Here is a 21,856-nt window from a genome sequence, read left to right as displayed (position 1 = left end):
ATGAGGCGAGGAATAGCAGATCGTTAAATTCAAGTGAAAATGAAGAGATTTTGCTCATTTTTCCATTGCTGTTAATGAATAACTAATATTGGATTGTAATGGTAACATTCGTTCTTAAATGTCATACAAAAAAATACATCAGTGATTCTATGAGTTAGGCCATTTTTCCCCATGTGTGCGTTATGCACTGTTCTTCCCAACATAAGAACAATCCTCACATAATCCAAATTTTAAATTACTCGCGTTTTCAAGGGCACCCACTCAATACGGAAGCAACGCACAACTGTCATTTTTATTATTTCAGCTACCTCATCTAGTGCGTTTTGACCCAGTCCCATTTAAACAAAAAATTAAATGCTTTAGAAAGTCTTGAAAACCAAATCCTTTTGAATAGGAGACTATTATGATATGTAGTTTTTAAATTTTTGTGTCTGCACGTTGAAATGATTTGGAGTTTCAGTTCATATGCATAAGGCATTCTGGATTATCCTTCCTTATTCATGCAATGGCAGACATGGAAAAGCTTCCAACTAATAACTGTAAAAATGCTAATAGAAGACTAAATTACAAAGCAGGTCAAGTTCCAGTTTTCGCTGCAGACCTATTGAAGAAGATGAAGAGCGTTAAAAAACTTCATTAGTTTCTAATTGAATGACGTGAAACATAGGTACCTAATAAGTAAAAAAAATCCACCACCTCGGTGCACATTACCCCATCTAAAAGTTAAAAATAAGCCCACTGTATTTTTTTTTTCAATTGTGCTCATAAACAATGTTACATCAGTGATGCTGACGATCGAACTAATGTTATGATACCATAGGCTTTCAAAAAAGAGGTTCCATTGGCAACGAAATGTTTACTTTCTTCCAGCGAGCAACATTGTAATTTTGCATAACATTTTCATTATTGTTCGAGTAATTTCATTAACGTTCCACTCGTAAAAATCACTGCCACGGTCATGCAACATATGTATTTCTGGCGCATGAAATCTTAATGCAGTGTAAATGTAATTGGAATTTCTTTCTCACACCGACGCTCCAGCATGGCACACAACCTGGGGTAGCCGATGTTGGAATGGTGGAATGCCGGATCGGACGGTACACTTTCACCGTAGGAAAACCAGATATTCGTACATAAACAACTCTCTTTTTCCACTCCAATCGTTACTTTTTTGCTGCTGTTTGTTGGGAAAATAATGTACCTGACCCACATACTTTCTTCTTTTTCGCGCTTGCAACCAGTTCACCTTATTTTACCTTCGGTTCTCTTATTTCCCCGATTTCCATCCTCCACTATGTTTCGTGTTTATCATGGTTGGTTGCGCGATTGTAAAGAGCACCCTTTCCAACCTACCAACCATCGCAAACCACCGAGCCATTATTTAGCTACCCCCTATGCTCGTGACTCGTGAGTGAAGCATTACAAAATAAATTATCATCATCGGTTGGCATCTGAACACCAAAGCGATCGGCACACCACGCGCCGCAAAAAAACTTCCAGTGGCCCAACCTGGTCGGTCATGACCAGGAACATGACAATGACACTCTCCTGCCGCCCGGTTAACCTAGTGAAGAAAGGCATACTAAATAATAGCGCGGAATGGAAAGTGCATAGGCTGACGCGCATGGGCTCAGAGCGTGAGCAGATTAGATGTTCTGCGAATGGGAAAGAAGGCCAGCATAAGTTCGCTACTGGCAGTGGTAACTTTCTGTTATTATTTATATACGGTCGCAAGTTTGAAGAGCATGTTCCGCATGGCGAACTCATTGTTTGCTTGCTCGCATATTGAGAAGCATTGCCTACTATGCAACATTCTGTCAAACCGCACCAAACGGCTTTTTGGCTGATTTGTGATATTTTGGAAAGTATTTCACACCAATTCATACGAACGTTTGTTGTAACATATCCTCAGTTATGGAGTTGTAGGTTATTCGATATAATTTGTGACCAATTAAATCTGTTAAACGATAGATTGGACAGAAAATTGGATTATTTTTTGTTGGTGCGATTTGGCAGAATCCCGACCGTGTGAGACTCCAAACACTAGTATCCTCGCGAAAAGAGACCCGACGACTAGAAAGAAGCGTTCTACATGCTGGAGCAAAGGAATATATCTATCTATCTATTTATCTATCTATCTTTTTTTAAGGGTTAAAGGCCATCAAAAATCTGCGCGACAGACCCTGGGCTCCTTCCCGGGCTAAAAATGTGCCTCCCGGATGATTCCGGGTCCCTTATCCTCCTTGCATCGATCCTCCCGGGACCACGGGATGCTGCGACTACTTCGGGGGAGGCTGTGCTCATGCACTGCTTCTAAAATTCCGGCCCCTAGCCTATGCTAGTTCGCCGACTGGCTGGCTAATCCATTGCTACTCGATCCCTCGGCGGTCGTGCCACAAACTTCCTAACTCGAATACTCGGTGGTCCATCAGTTCCGGTGAAGGGAACTTCCGCACTGATGGTGCCCCGACTACCGGCGGCTATCGCAGGGGATGCTTTCGCGCATTACGCCTACTTCGTCTTCGGGTTGCAGAGGTAGTCCGACAGTTCCGGTGGTGTATGACGTCCGCACTGGCGGTGCCCTACATAATCGAAGCGCTTTCTTCTTCTTTTTTCAGCAGGTTGGCTGTTTGAGTGCCAAGGTCGGTCCGACGATTCCGGTTGGCAGAAGACTTCCGGTTCGCCGGCGCCTCGACGACCCGAGGCCAAACTCTGCTCACTGGACTCACACTGGATTTTCCTCCGAGCCGACGCTCATTTGCTGGTCCCTTCTCCATCTACGCTGCAGCTCTGACAGTATTTGCGTCACGACTCTGCTGACCACATTCCACGTGCCTTCCTCGTGACATATTCGCTTTGCGATGTTGTCCGCCCGTAGGGCAGGCATTCCTCTATGAACTTCCGCAAACCTTTGGTAGTCGAATACCACGTGTTCTGGAGTCTCTTCGACATTCTCACACTCTGGACATAACTGTGAATTAGTATCTCCAAACCGATGTAAAAACTTCCGGAAGCATCCGTGGCCCGACAGAAACTGCGTCAGGTGAAAGTTCACTATATATCTATCTATCTACATATCTATCTATCTAGCTAGCTATCCATTTATCTATACATTGAACTCGCATCGAGGAAAAATGTTGTGATTAATAATTGTCACAGTGTAGTGTAAATAAGGTTATGACCCCAAAAGCGTGGACGCAGAACTTTCGCGAGATCCGGATTATTGATTCTGTTTGGTGAGGTTGAAAAGTAAATCAAATGTTTCGAATCGGACGAGTGATAAGTTCTGTTTGGTGCGGTCGAAAAGTAAATCAATCAGTACGCGATCGATCGTGTTTCAGAGTGCGCGTCCTATCTTGTTTCGTTGACAACGCAGAACGACCGTAGGTAATTGATTAGCAAATAAAAATCAGTGCGCGTCCCATCGTGTTTATTTCTCGATAAGGCAGAACGATCGCGCGATGGTTGAAATATTTTGTTCTGCTTTGTACGGTCAGTTCGCGTTTGATTGTGTTTTTGTATAACATTGATCAAACTACACACTAGCAAGCTAGGTGCCTTCTACCAAAACAAGCGCTGCTGCACTACCTACCCCATATATCCAACATCCTAGTGATTTCTCGTGAAAGTGCAGATAACTATTCCCTGTTGCCTTCTGACACGGTCGCCGCTAGTATTTTTAATTTTGAATCATCCTATTTGGATCACCTTAACATCATATATTGGTTATCTGTGTAACTACAGCTGACCTACAGCGTCTTTCAACCCACCCAATCCCCCCCCCCCTTTTTAAAATTTTTCCCATACAAATATTGTTTTATTTATATGGAGCGTAAGAAAATGGCAGAACCCCCCCCCCCCAGTGCTTACGTAATTAATGTACGACCCCTGAAGGCTCGGAAGCTTTCGACAAAAGACATTTACGTTATTTTTTCCTCCCTATCCTTACTTAGGCGTTACTAACACGAAGAGCCTAGCGTTTTTGAAAAGCGCGCATCTGAGACGTAACGCAAAATTTGAGTTCAAAACACTCACTGAAGAATAAAACGCATGAAATTTTAATCTAAATTTCAGGTTTCAAAATCGACCCCCTAAATGGTAGAAATGGTGTGAAACATTGATTTTTTGGTTAAGTTTCGTAGTCTATTTCGCAGAGAAGATATTTTTCTACCTTTTCCGGCGTAGACCTGTGCGCCGCCGCGCCACGCCGCCGCCGCCGATACTTATTGACGTACGCCGACGCCGATTAAGGTGTCGGCGGCGCGTCATACGCCAGTTGGCTCGACGCCGCCGAATTGCGTATTTCACGGCGATGATTGGCCAACACAAAAATCCCAGTATGCAGATCGTTTGCATCTGCCGGACCAAGGCAACCTATCAGGCATTAATTAAATAGCTGTTATACCTTTAGCAGATTTGTTTGCTTCTATCTCTGTCACGTTTATCCGCATTGGCGTGTTAAATGTTAGATCATCCAAGATCTTATAGACGAATCCAAGTAAAAATAAGAAGAAGACACACGACGGTGTTAACTTTGACAGATCCTACAGCGCAGCATAGGAAGATCATTTTAAAATGCTTGTAATAAAATCTAAACAAATTGTAATTAAAATCTGATTGATGTACGATACAGAAAAAGTTCTGAAGTACTTATTTAGAAGCTTATCTCATTTTTTTGTATATTTTCCAAAAATGTATCCGTCATAAACTTCGGAACTTTTTTCGTGTCATACATCAATCAGATTTTAATTACAATTTGTCTAGAATTTATTATAAGCATTTGAAAATGATCTTCCTATGCTGCACTGTAGGATCTGTCAAAGTTAACACCGTCGTGTGTCTTCTTCTTATTTTTACTTGGATTCGTCTATTGGCTACAAAAAGCAATAATGGTAACTTGGCTTCTGAAACTGGAACACGATGGAGCGCGTGACCCACCAAATTGAACATTTCCTTCACTCTCCTTGTACTTAAATAGCCAGAATTTCTCTAAAAATAACGGTTTCGATTTATTTTGATAAACAATTCCCAAAGAAATTTCTTAGTTTTCTTGAAATAATTTCTGAAGGAAGTCCTGGAGGAAGTTCTGAAGGAGTACCTGAAGAAAATTCTTAGAGTCTTGAGGAATTTCGGAATTTATCTCCGTCTGGAAGATTTTCTGAAGGAATCCCTGGAGGAATTCCGAAGGAATTCTTGGAGGAATGTCCAAAGAAATTCTTTAAGAAATTTAAGCATGTCGGTAATTCCTTTAGAAGTTCCATTGAAAATTGCTCATTGCCAGAATAAATTTCAGGAGAGATTTTTAAAAATCTCTCGAAAAAATGGTTTCATTTGTGGAGGTTTTTTGAAGGAATTCCTGGAGAAATTCCCGATCTAATTCCTGACGGAATTTTTGAAGGTATACTAGAATGAGTTTCTTGATGACTTACCGAATAAATTTCCTAAAAAATTATTAAAGGTATTCACGAAAAAAAAATAAGTAGAAATTTTCGAAGGCGCTCCTGCTGTAAGTTCCCAAGGAATTCTTGAGAATATACGAATATCTGCAATCTCAGGCGTGGTAGCGGGTCACTTTTTAGTGACTTGGTCACTTTTTTTTGGCAAGTCACTAAAAAGCCTGTTTTTTTTCGAGCTCAAGTCGCTAAAGTCACTATTTTCAACTATTTTGGAACTTTTGGCTAATTTTAATTTTGGCCAATTCCTAGAGTTCATGGCGGAAATTGAATGACGGATCGGAAAAAAATGACCGCTAAGTGCCTTTTGGTCCGAAAGTTGCTCTTAACTTCTTCGTGACTTAATATTCGCTTTGAAACTTGGCCAACTTGGTGTTCTTATGGGATTTTCGACAATAATTTATTGAAAGAGTTTCATGTCATAGTTTATAAACTATAAGTGATGCAAACAGAATGCGCACAGGGATTTGCTGTTTTTATATTTTTTTTTCAAAAACTATTAAATTTCATTTCGTATCAATTGAACCGTTTACGTTCAGATTGATATTTTCAATTTTAGATATACTTTCCAGTGTTTTGAGGAAACCGAAAGTGAGCCAGGGGTTGGTCGAAAGGTCATTAATGCATTCCTTAAGCAAACATGCATGCTTTCCATTTTTTGTAACACATACATTTAACAATTTTGTAACATGAAATGAATCGAAATATTAAAATCTGCATCTGTGTCTAATAAGGTAATGGGATCTGAGGCGGTTTATTGATTACGTATCAATACTTGTGATTTTTTAAAAATATATTCAGATGATATACATCTGAAACTGAAAATGCATAAATTTTGGGTACTCAAATATAAAAAATCGTGAATGTTTAAAAATTTTAATGATTTTGAATTTGACACACAACGTATGATATTCCGAACAAACTGCTTGTTCAGACATGTCAAAAAAAAAAAGATTTTGAAATGATTGTTTGATCTTTAAACAGTGAGCATACATGTTTGTGAAAAGTTACGATGAAGATTGTGCTATATTTGTTTGTTTTGCGATGAGATGAATATATATTTAGTGAAATGGAATACGGTCTATTTGGTCCCTTTTTTCGTCAGCATTGGTCACTAAAGTCACTATTTTGAACGACATTGGTCGCTACCAGCCCTGAAAGCTCGATATTTTGGGAGTTTTTCTTGGCATGTAATTTTGATTCTAGAGTCAAAACTGAATTTGTTTTACTACTGTCCGTGTTTTTGAAGAAATTCCAGGATAAATATAGGAATTTCTATGTAAATTCCAATAGCTGTTTGGTAAATCCATTTAAAATTCCTTCGTAAATTACTTTCAGAATTCCTTCGAATATTCCTTCAGAAACTCATTTTAAAATTCTGTTTGAAAATCTTTTCAGGTTCTTTTTCGGTTATTCCTTCAACAATTGAGTCGGAAATTTCTTCAGGAATTTCTTCGAAAATCTCTCCAGAAAAGCCACCAAGAACTAATTTGGACATTTATCCAGGGGTTCCTTCAGAATCCCCTCCGGAAAGGCATTTGTAATATTTTCAGAAATCCATTTGGAACTTCCTCCAGGAAGTATTCAGGACATTACTTCAGTAAACCATACAAAATTACTGCAGGAATAGTTCCGGAAAGAATTCGAATTTGGAGAAATTTCTAAAGGTATTTGAGAGTTAAACTTATTTTCAAATAAAACGTTTTTAAAAAAAGAAGGAATTTACAAACAAAATTTCCGAAGAATTCCCAATCCCAATAGAAATTCTGAAGAGATTCCCGAAATAATTTTTAAAGTAATTTAAAAGGAAATTTCGAAGGTCTACAGGAATTTCTGGAAGTGTTGCTAAAGGAATATCCCAAGGGATTTCTATAAGAAATTTGAAATAAAGTCCTGAAGATTTTTTTTCAAATAAATTCCAGAGGGAAATTTAGAAAGAATACCAAAAATAACTTCCTAGAATTTCCGAAATGTTTTGATGAATTACTGGAAGATTTTCTATTAGAAATTTCTGAAGGATTTCTCCTAAATGGATTTTCGAATGTATTCCTAAAACAGTGTTCCTCATAGAACTTCTTGGACGATTTTCCAAGGGTATCTAATTCTTAAATGAATTTTCTAAGGAATCCCTAAAAACACTTTCGAATGAATTTCCGAAGAAATCCCTCAAGTAGAAGGAAATTCCTGATGGAACTTTTGAAGAAATTTTGGAAAGAAGTTCCGGAGAAATACCCTAATAAATTTTCAAGGGAATTGCTTACGGCGTGACGCCGCTGACGCCGCCGCCGCCGGTGTAAAAATGGCCTTACGCCGCCACTGTTCACAAATACTTCGGCGCACAGGTCTATTCCGGCGCTTCATTGTGTGTGGCTGTGGAAGAGACTGTTAGAAGATACAGAGAAAAGAAAAAAAAGTCTACGCATTTGACATTCCTAAAAATGGTGGTCAGAAACCGATTACCTCATACGTCTTTAATCAAAAACACCCCACTTTTGGGTAGTTTGAAATAATCGCACGAGTTGAGTTTATCCCCCCATTTACAACAGAGAACGATGTTGTTGTCATAGGCAATGGTCCAGTTTTATATACGCTTACAATTATTATTATGAATTATCACATCAACTTGATCCCCGATCAGTAACTTTATGCATCAACCAGTAGAGAAACTGTCCTTATTTTCATCTTATTGTAATTGATTTATTTCATCTCGAAAGAAAGATTTTTCATTGTCAAACCAATTTCATTGCTGAACCTGCTGAAACAACATCACATAAATGTGAAACAAGTCAAACTGGTTTTCATTCCTTTGTTTTTAATTGGGTATATGCCAGTTATGATATGAACAACCAAAACAGTTACTTTATGTTATTTATCTTTGACCAAACAACAATGAATAAGATTTTAAGTATTTATAGAAGACGAAAAACGTATATTTTGGTTGATACATACTTCTAAAGAATTAATTGGTAAATCTAACATCAAATATTTTTTTCTTTAAACTGAGCTCAAGTTGAATACATTTGATGTGAGCATTGATCTGGTATCTCGAAATGTTAACCATGTTCTGGAAATATAGTTGCAATGAAGCTTAGCCTCTGTACACATTGCCGGTGAACGTGACACTTTGTCGAATCAACGTGGCACTGAGTTAGAAACAAAGGAACGTATTTCCCTTTGGAGTAATCCGTCTATATTTAAGTTGTTGCATAAATTACGTTCCCTTTACATGGGACCTATTTCCGTTTTTCATTAAATAACAGCTCAGGCAGCAACCTTTACATTGTGTCATAAACAATCGATAGCAGGTAATTATCGTCGGCATACTTCCATTTCGGTAACCCTGTTACGCGTTATCAGTGAAAACATCACAACCGCGCAGCAAGTAATCAGAGATTTTACAACACACACGTAAATATGACAGCATCCCAGCGAGCGCTATTACGTTGGAGCCGGTGAAAGTAGCAAGAAAATCACCACCGCAAGCGTGGAAAGTCGAGGAAAATGCAACATCTGCCTCCTGCACAAGCCGTGAAAGTGGAATTTCATGCGAGGTAAAGCTCGTCAAATTAAAACCTTCACCAGCACCGCAACCGAACTCATGCGATGCACGTAGAAGAGCCACTATCGTGCTGAGCCAAAAGCTAATAGCGCCAAATGGCACAGCAAAAGCATCATCATCACCATCAACAGTGTTGCTTGGAGAGGAGTTGCACGCATTTCACTTCATCGGATTGGAAAGTGGAACAATTCGTTAATAGAAGCATATCTCCGCCTAGGTGCAGTGGAAACAGCAAACCCATCCAGCTAGCTGGTCACCGGGTCTTTGTTATCGATCATGTTTTTCCAGATTCTTGTATTGGTATCGCTTTTAAACTTCAATTCTGCTTAACAAAGCTTGATCAGTCGATCTTATATGTGGAATTCTATTGAATTATGATCAGTAAATCTTCTAGTCATGTGTTAAATAGGGGGAATGGATCCGACCAAGGATAAATATCATGCGTCCCCATGATAGAACAGGGATTGCCTTGGGGAGTTGATAACGTGATGCATTCTCTCGAACGCATTTTAAATAATTTTGAACAGTTTCCTGATAAAAAATTGCCATACAACCTGTTGACCCTTTACTAATGTTTATATAACATAGCAGAGCTATTATTTCCATTTTTAGGTATTCACTGCCATCAGTTGCGAATGTTAAAGCAACTATTGAAAAATCTTCACATATTCTGAAGTCTAATGAAAAAATATATGCGTCACTGCATATTATTGCTAAACTAATCACAATTAATATGAACAAAACCAAATATGCCTTCTTAGTTCGACTTTCCAGCTAAGCTTTAAGAAAGGTAAAAGAAAGCATTCGTGTATGCACTGCAACACTAACCCATTTTGCCGCCATAATAAAGCAGCCAGCAGCGGAGCCCACTATAGTCAGCCCACTGCCACACTCCGGGTCTGGTTGCGATTTCCATTCAGCGCACCTCAACACACTACTCGCTTTACTATTTCCAGACCAGTCCGTTGGTTGGCGCAACGAGTGGAACCGATCACTCTCACCTTGGCAATGAACACATTTGGCATAAGAAGCATATGTGGCAACATCATCTTTTGAGTTTTGACTAATGTTAGCATTTGTTTTTCTTCTTTGTAATGAAGATTAGAGGAGTACGACAATTGTTAAAACAATTTTTATATTGCGACCTTGCCGAGAGTTTTTTTTTGTGGTTTGATTTAAATTACAATTAGTCAATTCACATATTTTTTTTAAGTTTTCCAACATTTTCCAAATTTACCTAAATTCTACCGTCTTTGCCGTCCATGCAGAGCCGATACGAGCTACAGCTACAGAACTTCTACTGGAGCGCTCAGGCGTCAGGTTTTTCAATTTCGGTGTTAAATTTTCCTATTGCAGAATTCGCTCTCAAATGTTAATAAATGATGATAAAGGAGACGCATAACCCACTCTTAGTCATAATTGGCCATGTAAACAAATTTGCCGTAACATGATAAACGCGAAAAACGACCAAAATCTGAGAAGCAGTTTCCACCGGCAAGCTTCATTTTCGCTTAATAGCCATTGGGGATCGTGTTTTTTTCGCACAGCTATGTAAAACAAGTTCAAATGGTGTTCCCCGCAGTTGGAACTTTTAAAAAAGAATTTACTGTGGAGAAAAATGAGCGTGAGCGGTAAACTGTTACGTTCCATCATTGGCAGCTCGGTTTGTTGGACGTACTGTAAATAACTAAATCAGATCGGCGGAAGAGTTTTGTTGGGTGTGGTGGGTAATTTGGAATAAATTTAAAGAGATTGAATAAAAGTCAGGATAGGAATTGTGGGTCAAAGAGTTACGTGGAACAGAATGTATTTATAGTAAGAAATATAATCGATTTCATTCAAGTGTACACACATACGTTTTTTAATAGATTACACAATTTGGCCCCTCTCCTTTATATATTACATTAACTCCGATATTCCGGCGCTTGTTAGCTGATTTTCGGCAAATTATTTGCTGATTTTCAGCAACTTTTACAGAAATCTCAGCAAAAAAACATGTTTGCTAGGGTATAACAGTATAACATTTTGCTGAGATCCCGGTAAAAAATCAAGTGTGTAAAAAGTGAAATCATTTTTGTACATGACCTAATCTATCTTTGGAATAAAAGCTATTTCAACAAAAACTAAGACATTCAATCACCCATGCTCACCCAAAGGTCACTTTTGCGATCATATCACACCGCTTGAAGCTCGTCGAAAAGAAAAGCCAAAACTTGTTTTTGTGCCTTCCATTTCACATCCTCAGCTTCATAGCAGAAAAAAGCGCCGCCCGGCATTTCCACACTAGAGTACAGCCCACATTATGATCGTGACCGTAACCTTAACCATACGACTCGCTCTTGGAAAGGCTCGGACGAACTAATTTATGCAGCTTATTCTTCGGCACCTGGGTTTGGTGGTTTTCGAGTGTTTGTTTTGTTTTCTGTTGTTTCGTTGTTTTTTTTTTGCTGGCAAGTTAGTTTTTATTACTTCAACCACTCACCTCCATTGCTTTGTTGAATGTAGCACATCTGACCCTCACCTTAACATCGAAGTAAAAGTTTAGACATTTCTCTTCGTGAATAGATAGTACTTTATGGTTGACTTGTTTTGTTGATCATTAAGGGTACCACTAATTAGCTCTTGATCCGATTCATATTTAAACTTTGGGAAACTTTTCAATTTTATTTGCTGTTTATTGCAATTCGATAGAGTTGATGATGACATTGACTGATGAGTTCCTATTTTATAGGTTGATCGTCCTAAACTTTCATGCACATAAATTTGTAATAACATTTATGATAACATTATTTGGGGATTGAATCTTGTGATGACGGTCATTTAAAAAAAAGAGTCAATAACGAATTTTTATGCTGTATAAATTATTTTTTAAAGATCCTTACAATTGTTAAACAAGTCATATACAGGTGTTAGACAAAAGCGTTGAGATAGACAAAATTTTGTGGAAAAAATAATTAGCATAACATTGCGTAAACTATTACGATTTTGATAAAATTGAAACCATCGCACGCTGAGTTTGAATCCTATGATTCTGATTTTCTCATAATATTATTGAAAACAAAGTTATGCTAATTGTAGTTTCATAGCATACTTGAAGAGCAATTCACAGGCTCCAGGAGCGTTACAACAAGCGAACAAAATTCTGTCGAATCGATCATGGCATAACATTTTTCGTTGATAAAAGGCCTATGAAATCTACATCCAGATATTTTTTTGGATTGAATTTGTCGTGAAGTTGCAGATTGTTTGTCAGGTTTTTAAAAGAATCTTCTTTATATGAAAATGCAAAATGCTAATCTTTCAAATGTATCATCTTTCAAACTTAAACGTACATGTTCATATAAAGAAGATTTTTTTTTAAACCTGACAAACAAAATTTTTGATCTATTTCTGTGCGATTCGATTCATGACACTGTGATTATCAGCCGAGTGCTTTACCAACTGCACCAAATACGCTTACCGTTGCAGTAAGATGTTACAGTTGAATGACATTCTACCAAGGCACCAATGATTACTTTGTTTCAACATCTCAGGTCCCAACCAAAAATATTTAATGACGATCATCGAAAAGCAATGGTAGGTAACTTGTTCGATAGAAATGCTTGCCAGCGTGCAAGTCTTTGTAATGTGGCAATCAATTAAGCAAATTAAAATGTGAAACCACTTCTAATTTTTTTACAATTTTTATTTGATACCCGCTTAAGATTTAATACCTGGCTATACCTAGGGCTATACTAAAATGAATGTGTAGCTGCATCTTCACGACAAATTCAATCCAAAAAAATATCTGGATGTAGATTTCATAGGCCTGCTATCAACGAAAAACACATAGAAGATCTGCTCCGATTATAAAACAATGTTCTACAAAGTTTTCGAGGATAAGTATGGCTTTCATTTAGTTGTTGTTGCAATGAATTTCCATCATCTCACTCAGCGTTACGATTTTTTTTAGGGGAAAAATGATGCCGAAAACACTAAATCGATTTGAAGCACACCTAAATTTCAACCAATTGAGCTGAAATTTTCACCAGAAGTCTATCTTAGCATAAGAATTGTGAATACCAGTTGACCGGTCGATTTAAAGAAACTTTTTGAAACTTGAACAGATTTAGTGCTCATGCACTTCATGTGTTCAGCCTCTAGCAAGCACTGCTAGTACGCTACATTTTTTCTCACTTTGCGCGCCTCTTGATCTTCAACGTTCACTGTCTCTCTTCCTCATGCCATTCAGCTCTTCACGTGCTCGCAACCTACTCAGATAGTCCCCAGCTGCAAATCTATCCTACTCCGACGGGAATTCCCGCGGCGGTGAGAGCTTACCCGAAAACCGAAGACCCGTGGCAGTGTATTGTATGTCCAACACTAATATCTCACTTAGATAGTCCGAGGCACTTTCTCGTCCGGTTCAATGGCGCTTCGACTACCCAAAACTGATTATTCAACGCGTCACGAACTACTCGGTATAGTCCCCGGCGGTGGATCTAGCCTACTCCGACTACAAACTTCCTGGTAGCGGAAACTCCCCCGAACGGAACTTTTCTTAACATTGAGCCATTCAGCTCCCAGCATAATTTCCTTGACATTCTCAAATACTTTTTCGTTGAGCTATTTAGCTCCCAGCTAAATCGCGAACTACTCAGATGATGGTCTTCACGCCATTTTCGCTGCATCACACTTCGTTCTGTCCTGAATCGTGGACAGTCGAAAAACACGTGCTCCGGTGTCTCCTAGTAGTGCGGACAGATCGGGCAAAGGGGGGACTTCCTGAAACATCAATGGCCCGACAGGAATTGTGTCAGGAAGAAGTTGACTTCTCCATGTTTTCTGTCCACCCGTAACGAATGAGCCAATATGTCCACTAGGGTTGGACAAAATTTTATTTTCACTTCCTGCATGTGTTTTGCACGCCTCTTGGGCTTATGTGAAATTTCAGATCTATCGGTGAAACTATATTTTAGCGCCGGCGATTTTAATTTTCCATAGGATTTACTATGGGGAAACTTACCTTTACAAAGAAAAAATCCCCAAGGTGTCCCATTATTCTCTAACGATAAATCGATCCAACTACATCATAGGAAATTTTACCAGCAAACTTTCATTGGAAGACTGCAAAGTGATCCGACGCTCGTGAAAAAATGTTATTTACATAAAACTAATTGCTGTATGAACTCAAGGCTCATTGCACTTTTTGTTCCAGCATCATTGCTGTATGCTGCTTGCTGTTGTTTGCACGAGGCACCACTTTGTGTGGGAGATTCGCTTAGTATGAATGAAAAGCGGATTACTAGGGATACGTTTATTGGTCTTGCAGTTTCAGTCTTTGTCCGTGATTAATTAACTGCGTCGGCGACAATGGGGCATTGCGGCCACAGTTCAGATAGAAGCAAAGGAGGGCGAAAAGTACAAAATGCATGTGAATTATGTTTTCTTCCTGGATATCCATCTTGTTCAAAACTGGAGCAATTTTGATAGTGGACGAACAAATCGGGTGAGCACGTTCCAGTTCTTTACTTTTCATTGCTTTTATAATATATAAATTCATCAAATTTGACACTAAATACGTACAGGGCATCGTTGCTGCTATTGCCGCGGATATTGTGGGAATCCCAGGTATCCGGTTCACGCTTTAGTAAGCAACGGTGGCTCTTCTCGACCTTCTATTCCCTGAGTAGTTACTACGAATAAGGGCGTCCTTGTGAAGTTTTGCTGTACCTGTTATAAACTACTAATACATCCTATTCCCTACACTTTCTGAAGAAACCTTTCTTGCTTCAGGAGTGAATCTTTTTTGTAGTATTAGTCTTCGTAACAAAAAGGACACCATTACGAAGCATGAGATCTGATCAAATTATTCATAGTACTACTTGACCAATACCCCCAGCTGGGTGAGGGGTAGAGGATGACGCACACACACACACCAGAAAGCTTCTCGAAAGTTAGAATTTAGAAATACAAAGAATTTCCTAAAGAATACCAGTATCGAAAAAAAAAATCCCGCTCAGACCAGCTTCGAACTATTGACGTCGAGAATGAGAGGCCCCAACCTATACCTCGCATGTATAATCGCTTTGTTGCATTGTGTGTGGAAAATGTGCGTAACATGCCTTTTTATGTTAATCACACCTTCAATGAAATTTGGTTGAATTTCTTCTACCTAGAAGGACAAAGACTCAAACAGCAAGGCCAATAAACGTATCCCTAGCAACCCGCTTTTCATTCATGCTAAGCGAATCCTCCACGCAAAGTGATGCCTCGGGCAAACAACGACAAGCAGCAGACGGCAGTGATGCTGGAACGAAAAGTGCAATGAGCCTTGCGTTCATACAGCAATTAGTTTTATCTAAATAACATTTTTCACGAGCGTCGGATCACTTTGCGGTCTTTCTATGATGTAGTTGGATAGATTTATCGTTAGAGAATAATGGGACACCTTGGGGATTTTTTCTTTGTAAAGGTAAATTTCCCCATAGTAAATCCTATGGAAAATTAAAATCGCTGGCGCTAAAATATAGTTTCGTCGATTGATCTGAAATTTCGTACATGCATTGTAAGACCCAAAAGGCTTCTGAAAAACATGAGGGAACGATTTTTTTTTTCATATGTCCATGTCCCAGACTAAGTCCACCTTCCTTTCAAACTACTGTTCCAAGCCAGCGGCCACTTCCTCATCGTATCGGCTCTTGCAATCATGCGAGCACCGACCGTTCCTCGCAGTCTGAAACACTTACAGTCCTTCCTCCAATAAAATGTTTATGGGGGTCATTCCTACTATGACACAGACCGATATGGTACGATACACACTTGCCGAGTCAGAATTTTCCTCGTGATTACACCAGCCGCCCAGACGGGAGCTCCGTATCTGAGTATTGACGTAGATACGCTGGCCAGGAGTTTTTTTTACTAATCACAGAACTGTTTGACATGATTCTGGTCAACGTTGTGATCGCATTAGTTGCCTTCTCGCAAGCATAATGGACGTGGCTATTGAAATTGAACCACTCGTCGATCTTTACCCCAAGATGCTTTACCTCTCGTTTCGAGCCAATAGTGACTTCTCCAACCGTAATCGTACTATGCTGTACTGCCTTTCGGTTGCTGATAAACATCACTTCAGTGTTAGCTGAGATAGCCCATCGTACATCGCGTTCCACAACGTTGGTCCCAGGATGGAGCCTTGGGGGCAGCAGGGACCATGCCCAAGGGCTTGACGACCCCTTCCCAGCTGTCTGCGAATTAGGGGGTTCTGCCTAGGAGGTGATGGGGTTAACAGGGGGCTCTGTTAATTCCCTCCCAAAAACCACATATCCGCAAGCAAACCCTAACAAGCGACCGTGTGCCGCTTAAAGCATACTAGCCCCTAACCCCGAATCCCAAGGTATCAGGCGACCCGTGCCGAAGGGATGAATGACCTGGGGGGTGAAACAATTAGCCAGGTCGTTAACGGAGCCTGTGGAGGTTCCACAGAGTGAGGGCTGCTTCGGCGGCAAGCGGGTGGCAGTGGGTGGTACCCACACACCCCCAAGTGGTGCACATGTGGTGCAAGCGAATGGGAGTTGGGGGTATTACTCGTAATACCAACACAGAGTGAGGGACCGAGTGTATGGGTGAGCAGTGCTGAGCACACAAGTAAGACTCGCATGGTATGCATGGTCGGTAGTGTTAGAATGACTGAAGTCTGGTGAGGCCTGGCAGGAGTGTCGGGGGCAGATACCTCTGCGGCACCTCAGAAGTAGGGGACACGAAAGTCTCGCTGCGTCTGGCAGGAGTGTCGGGGGGTTGATGCTTCTGCGGCACCTCAGAAATCGGTGACATGTAAGGTAAGTGGTGCCACCCCGTTGCAGGATGGGGAGACCACCACACTGGCTGAGGACTATCTGGGCTTCGAAATGTCAATAGGTGGGTGAGAGAACGTGCCGGGTGCTCCACGCCCAAACGATGCACAGGAGGTGCACAGAGTGGATAAAAATGGGAGATGGGGGTATTACAACCCCCACTGAGTGAGTGACTGAATGTCAAGAGAGTGATGCAATGCCCAATAGTCATCCCCCGAAGTATTGCTTAATTGCGGGCCGGGGGAATGACTGGAGAGGAAGGAGTTGGTTTTAGTGGGTCGGGAGTGGTGATCCCATCCCCACACTACCTGGGTTCGCCTCCCCAGGTGTCTGGTTCATTTCATTTATTTAGTCTACATCTGAACAGATAACACTGAATCAACAATTTGACGCCACAATACACGGTTCGAGGCCGCATCTCTCCATCCTCGAATACGCCCTGCCCATCTCGCTCGCCCTGCCCTGATCTGCCCATCTCGCTCGCTGCGCTCCACGTCGTCTCGTACCTGCCGGATCGGAAACGAACACCATCTTTGCAGGGTTGCTGTCCGGCATTCTTGCAACATGCCCTACCCACCGTACCCTTTCGGCTTTTGCTACCTTCTGGAAACTGGGTTCGCCGTAGAGCTGGGCGAGCTCATGGTTCATTCTTCGCCGCCACACACCGTCTTCTTGCACACCACCAAAGATGGTCCTAAGCACCCGTCTCTATGATACTCCGAGTGCTTGCAAGTCCTCCTCGAGCATTGTCCATGTTTTATGTCCGTAGAGGACAACCGGTATTATCAGCGTCATGTACATGACACATTTGGTACGGTGGCGAATCCTATTTGACCGCAGTTTCTTCTGGAGCCCGTAGTAGGCCCGACTTCCACAGATGATGCGCCTTCGTATTTCACGGCTGACATTGTTATCAGTCGTTAGCAAGGATCCGAAGTAGACGAATTCCTCGACCACCTCGAAGGTATCCCCGTCTATCGTAACACTGCTTCCCAGGCGGACCCTAATTTTCCATAGCTCTACGCGGTCTATACTGTCGTATGCCGTCTTGAAATCAACGAACAGATGATGCGTTGGGACCTGGTATTCACGGCATTTTTGAAGGATTTGCCGTACAGTAAAGATCTGGTCCGTTGTCGAGCGGCCGTCAACGAAACCGACTTGATAACTTCCCACGAACTAATTCACTAATGGTGACAGACGACGGAAGATGATCTGGGATATCACCTTGTAGGCGGCATTAAGGATGGTGATCGCTCGAAAGTTCTCACACTCCAGCTTGTCGCCTTTCTTGTAGATGGGGCATATAACCCCTTCCTTCCACTCCTCCGGTAGCTGTTCCGTTTCCCAGATTCTGACTATCAATTTGTGCAGGCAAGTGGCTAGCTTTTCCGGGCCCATCTTGATGAGCTCAGCTCCGATACCATCCTTACTAGCTGCTTTATTGGTCTTTAGCTGTTGAATGGCATCCTTAACTTCCCTGAAGGTGGGGGCTGGTTGGCTTCCATCGTCCGCTGAACTGACGTAGTCATCTCCTCCGCTGCCTTGACTTTCACTGCCTGTACTCTCAGCGCCATTCAAATGTTCCTCGTAATGCTGCTTCCACCTTTCGATCACCACACGTTCGTCCGTCAAGATGCTCCCATCCTTATCCCGGCACATTTCGGCTCGCGGCAGGAAGCCTTTGCGGGATGCGTTGAGCTTCTGGTAGAACTTGCGTGTTTCTTGAGAACGGCACAGCTGTTCCATCTCCTCGCACTCCGCTTCTTCCTGTCGGCGTTTCTTCTCATGAAAAAGGCGGGTCTGCTGTCTCCGCTTCCGTCTATAACGTTCCACGTTCTGCCGGGTACCTTGCTGCAGCGCGACCGCCCGCGCTGCGTCCTTCTCCTCCAGAATCTGTCAGCACTCTTCGTCGAACCAATCGTTCCGTCGACTTCGTCCCATATACCCGACGTTGTTCTCCTCTGCGTCGTTAATTGCTGCTTTAACTATATTCCAGCAGTCCTCAAGAGGGGCCCCATCGAGCTCACCATCTTCCGGCAACGCTGCCTCGAGATGCTGCGCGTATGCAGTGGCGACATCAGGTTGCTTCAGTCGCTCTAGGTCGTACCGCGGCGGTCGTCATTGTTGATTGACATTGTTGATGACGGATAGTTTTGGGCGCAGTTTAACCATCACCAGATAATGGTCAGAGTCGATGTTAGCGCCACGATATGTCCTGACGTCGATAATGTCGGAGAAGTGCCGTCCATCAATCAGAACGTGGTCGATTTGTGATTCTGTCTGCAGTGGTGATCTCCAGGTGTACCGATACGGAAGGCTGTGTTGGAAGTAGGTGCTGCGAATGGCCATATTCTTGGAGGCAGCGAAATCAATTAGTCGTAGGCCGTTTTCGTTCGTCAGCCGGTGTGCGCTGAACTTCCCAATACTCGGTCTAAACTCCTCCTCTTGGCCAACCTGAGCGTTCAAATCTCCTATGATGATTTTGACGTCGTGGCTTGGGCAGCTATCGTACTCACGTTTCAGCTGCGCGTAGAATGCGTCCTTATCTTCATCAGTGCTTCCGGAGTGTGGGCTATCGACGTTGATTATGCTGAAGTTGAAGAACCGGCCTTTGATCCTCAACCTGCACATTCTCTCGTTGATCGGCCACCACCCGATGTGTTGCCCGTGTGTGTTGCCGCAGCTCTGGTAGATGGTATGATTACCTCTAAACGTTCGCACCATTGATCCCTTCCAACAAACCTCCTGCAGCGCTACGATGCCGAATCCACGGTCCTTGAGCACATCGGCGAGTATGCGTGTGCTCCCGATGAAGTTGAGAGATTTGCAGTTCCACGAACCGAGTTTCCAATCGCTAGTCCCTTTTTGTCGCAGTGGTCTTCGCCGATGGTTCCGGTCCGTACTCTCTTGTTGATTGTTCGTTGCGTGAGTTTTTTTTGGCTGGCTTGCAGGGCCTGACACCAAACCCCCTAAATTTCCGGAGGACCATTCCTCCTTATTTCCGGTGGACCATGGTGCACAGTTTCACTTGAAGTCCCTCGCTGGCACTCGGACGATGATCAGCCGCCCCTAACATGGAGAACAGACGCTGTTGTGAGCCGATCCTGACATGAAGAACAGACGCTCAATAAGATTTGCACCTCCGGAGAGGTACGCAAAGTACCAATGGTACGCTTTTCCCAGCATTTGCCGTGCCACCAGGTGTCTGGTTGCAGATTTCCATTACCTTCGTTAAAAAAAAAGGATGGAGCCTTGAAGAACTCCCACTGTTATGTCTACTCGCTTTAGCCTTTCATGTGTTCCATTGACCAACGTCCTATTCTCGAAGTAACTCTTTAGAATTCTGCACAGGTATCCATTACTTTCACTTTCTGTACAATTTGAAAGCCCGTTAAGGATGATCCTTTTTATAGGCCTGTAAGATGTTAGATCTCCAGGCGGTATTCTTGACTTTGGCGACAGCACTAACTAATGTATCTTCCATATGTCAGGGATTGTTCTCAAGACCACGTTAGGGATTTCGTCTGGGCCAGGACCTTTAGCTATTGCACGGAGCTCTTCATTGGAGACTAAGTTGTCACCAGTAGAGTCTGCATCAGCATATGGCGTCGACGGCCACACTGTCGGATTATGCTTCGGAAAAAGGTCCTCTACAATCATTCTCAGCATGTCTGGACATATTTCTCCCAGAGGAAACGATAGTTAGAGATTTTAAAAGCTGTCCGGCAGCATATAAGCATAAAAGCATATGGAGCCGCATGGTACATTGGTGCGATGATTAATCTTGCGACTTAACTTATTACGCAAATTTCGTCTCATCCGTTTTATTAATTGAATGAACAAGTGTGCAAGCATTTGAATGGAACTTGTATTATGTGAAACCTGAACCTAATTGCATGTTGGGAAGTACATGTTCTTGGTTAACATATCGAATACTGTGGTCAAGAAATTATAAGAATCATGACTTCAAACAGCAGGTTCCCGGGCGTCTTCTAAGCGATTTTCACAATTCTTTCACAGTTGTCTTATCCACCTCATCTAGTTTCATGTAGTTTTCTAGTTTGTTATGTTTCTATGGATCCTCAGTTTTTTTGTCAGATCAGCTAGAGTACGGATGCTGTCATTTAAAATGAGTTTTATTTAGTAAAATTGGGTAAAATTTAGCGATTAAGAAAAAATTTCAAAGCGGAAATAAATCCAGCATTGTCTCTGCAGGCCCTTCAAGCCCTTATGTATAATGTGCAGTCCAAATTAATTTGATTCAGATGTTCTAGGCTCTCCAAATTGTTCTGGAGCTCAGATCATTTGGTTTACAAGGTCAACTACACAAAGTTCCGACTATTATGGGAATTCCCGCAAAACGATTACAAATTCTCAATGCTGGTAATTTCAGCCATACCAAATGGATGGGCCGTGAAATCTACCGATTGAAGATGTGGATTTGAAGTGATTTTTTTCAGGATAAATCATTGTAGAAGCATTTTCCAACTGTCAATCTATTTCTGACGAGTTGCTTCATTTGATACTGCTATCGGGTAGCGCCGTTCCAGGCCCTCGTGATGATCTGAAGTTTAGGGCAGATCCTTAAAAATTTCGCAATCCTAGTAACATCGATAGATTTATTGTGGTTTATAGCACACTTTTGAAGAGTAAATCGAAGTCTCCAAGAGCGATATCAACTCAGAAGAACTCAGAAGAAAAACGGAAAATTATTCATGACGAGCTCGGTGGTCTGGTGGCTACCGCTTCTGCCTTATAAGCAGGAGGTCGTGGGTTCAATTCCAGGCTCGTCCCTTTATTACTTTGCATTTTTATCTCAGTTGTTTCTGTGTTTCACGTTATACCAAAAACGATTCCTACTGTTATAACCTTCCACACAATCCCAAAACCTCCAGTGGCACCTAGTAGTCGTAGAGTTCTCTGCATCTTTCTTAAGTAAGTATCCAACAAACCATCCTTTCCCTTCCTCAGCATTCGCAAGGACATGGCCAGTGCAGATCTCGACTATT

Source organism: Armigeres subalbatus, chromosome 2 (assembly GCF_024139115.2).
Source record: "Armigeres subalbatus isolate Guangzhou_Male chromosome 2, GZ_Asu_2, whole genome shotgun sequence".
Lineage (NCBI taxonomy): Eukaryota > Metazoa > Arthropoda > Insecta > Diptera > Culicidae > Armigeres > Armigeres subalbatus.
Note: the sequence above shows the minus strand (reverse complement) of the source record.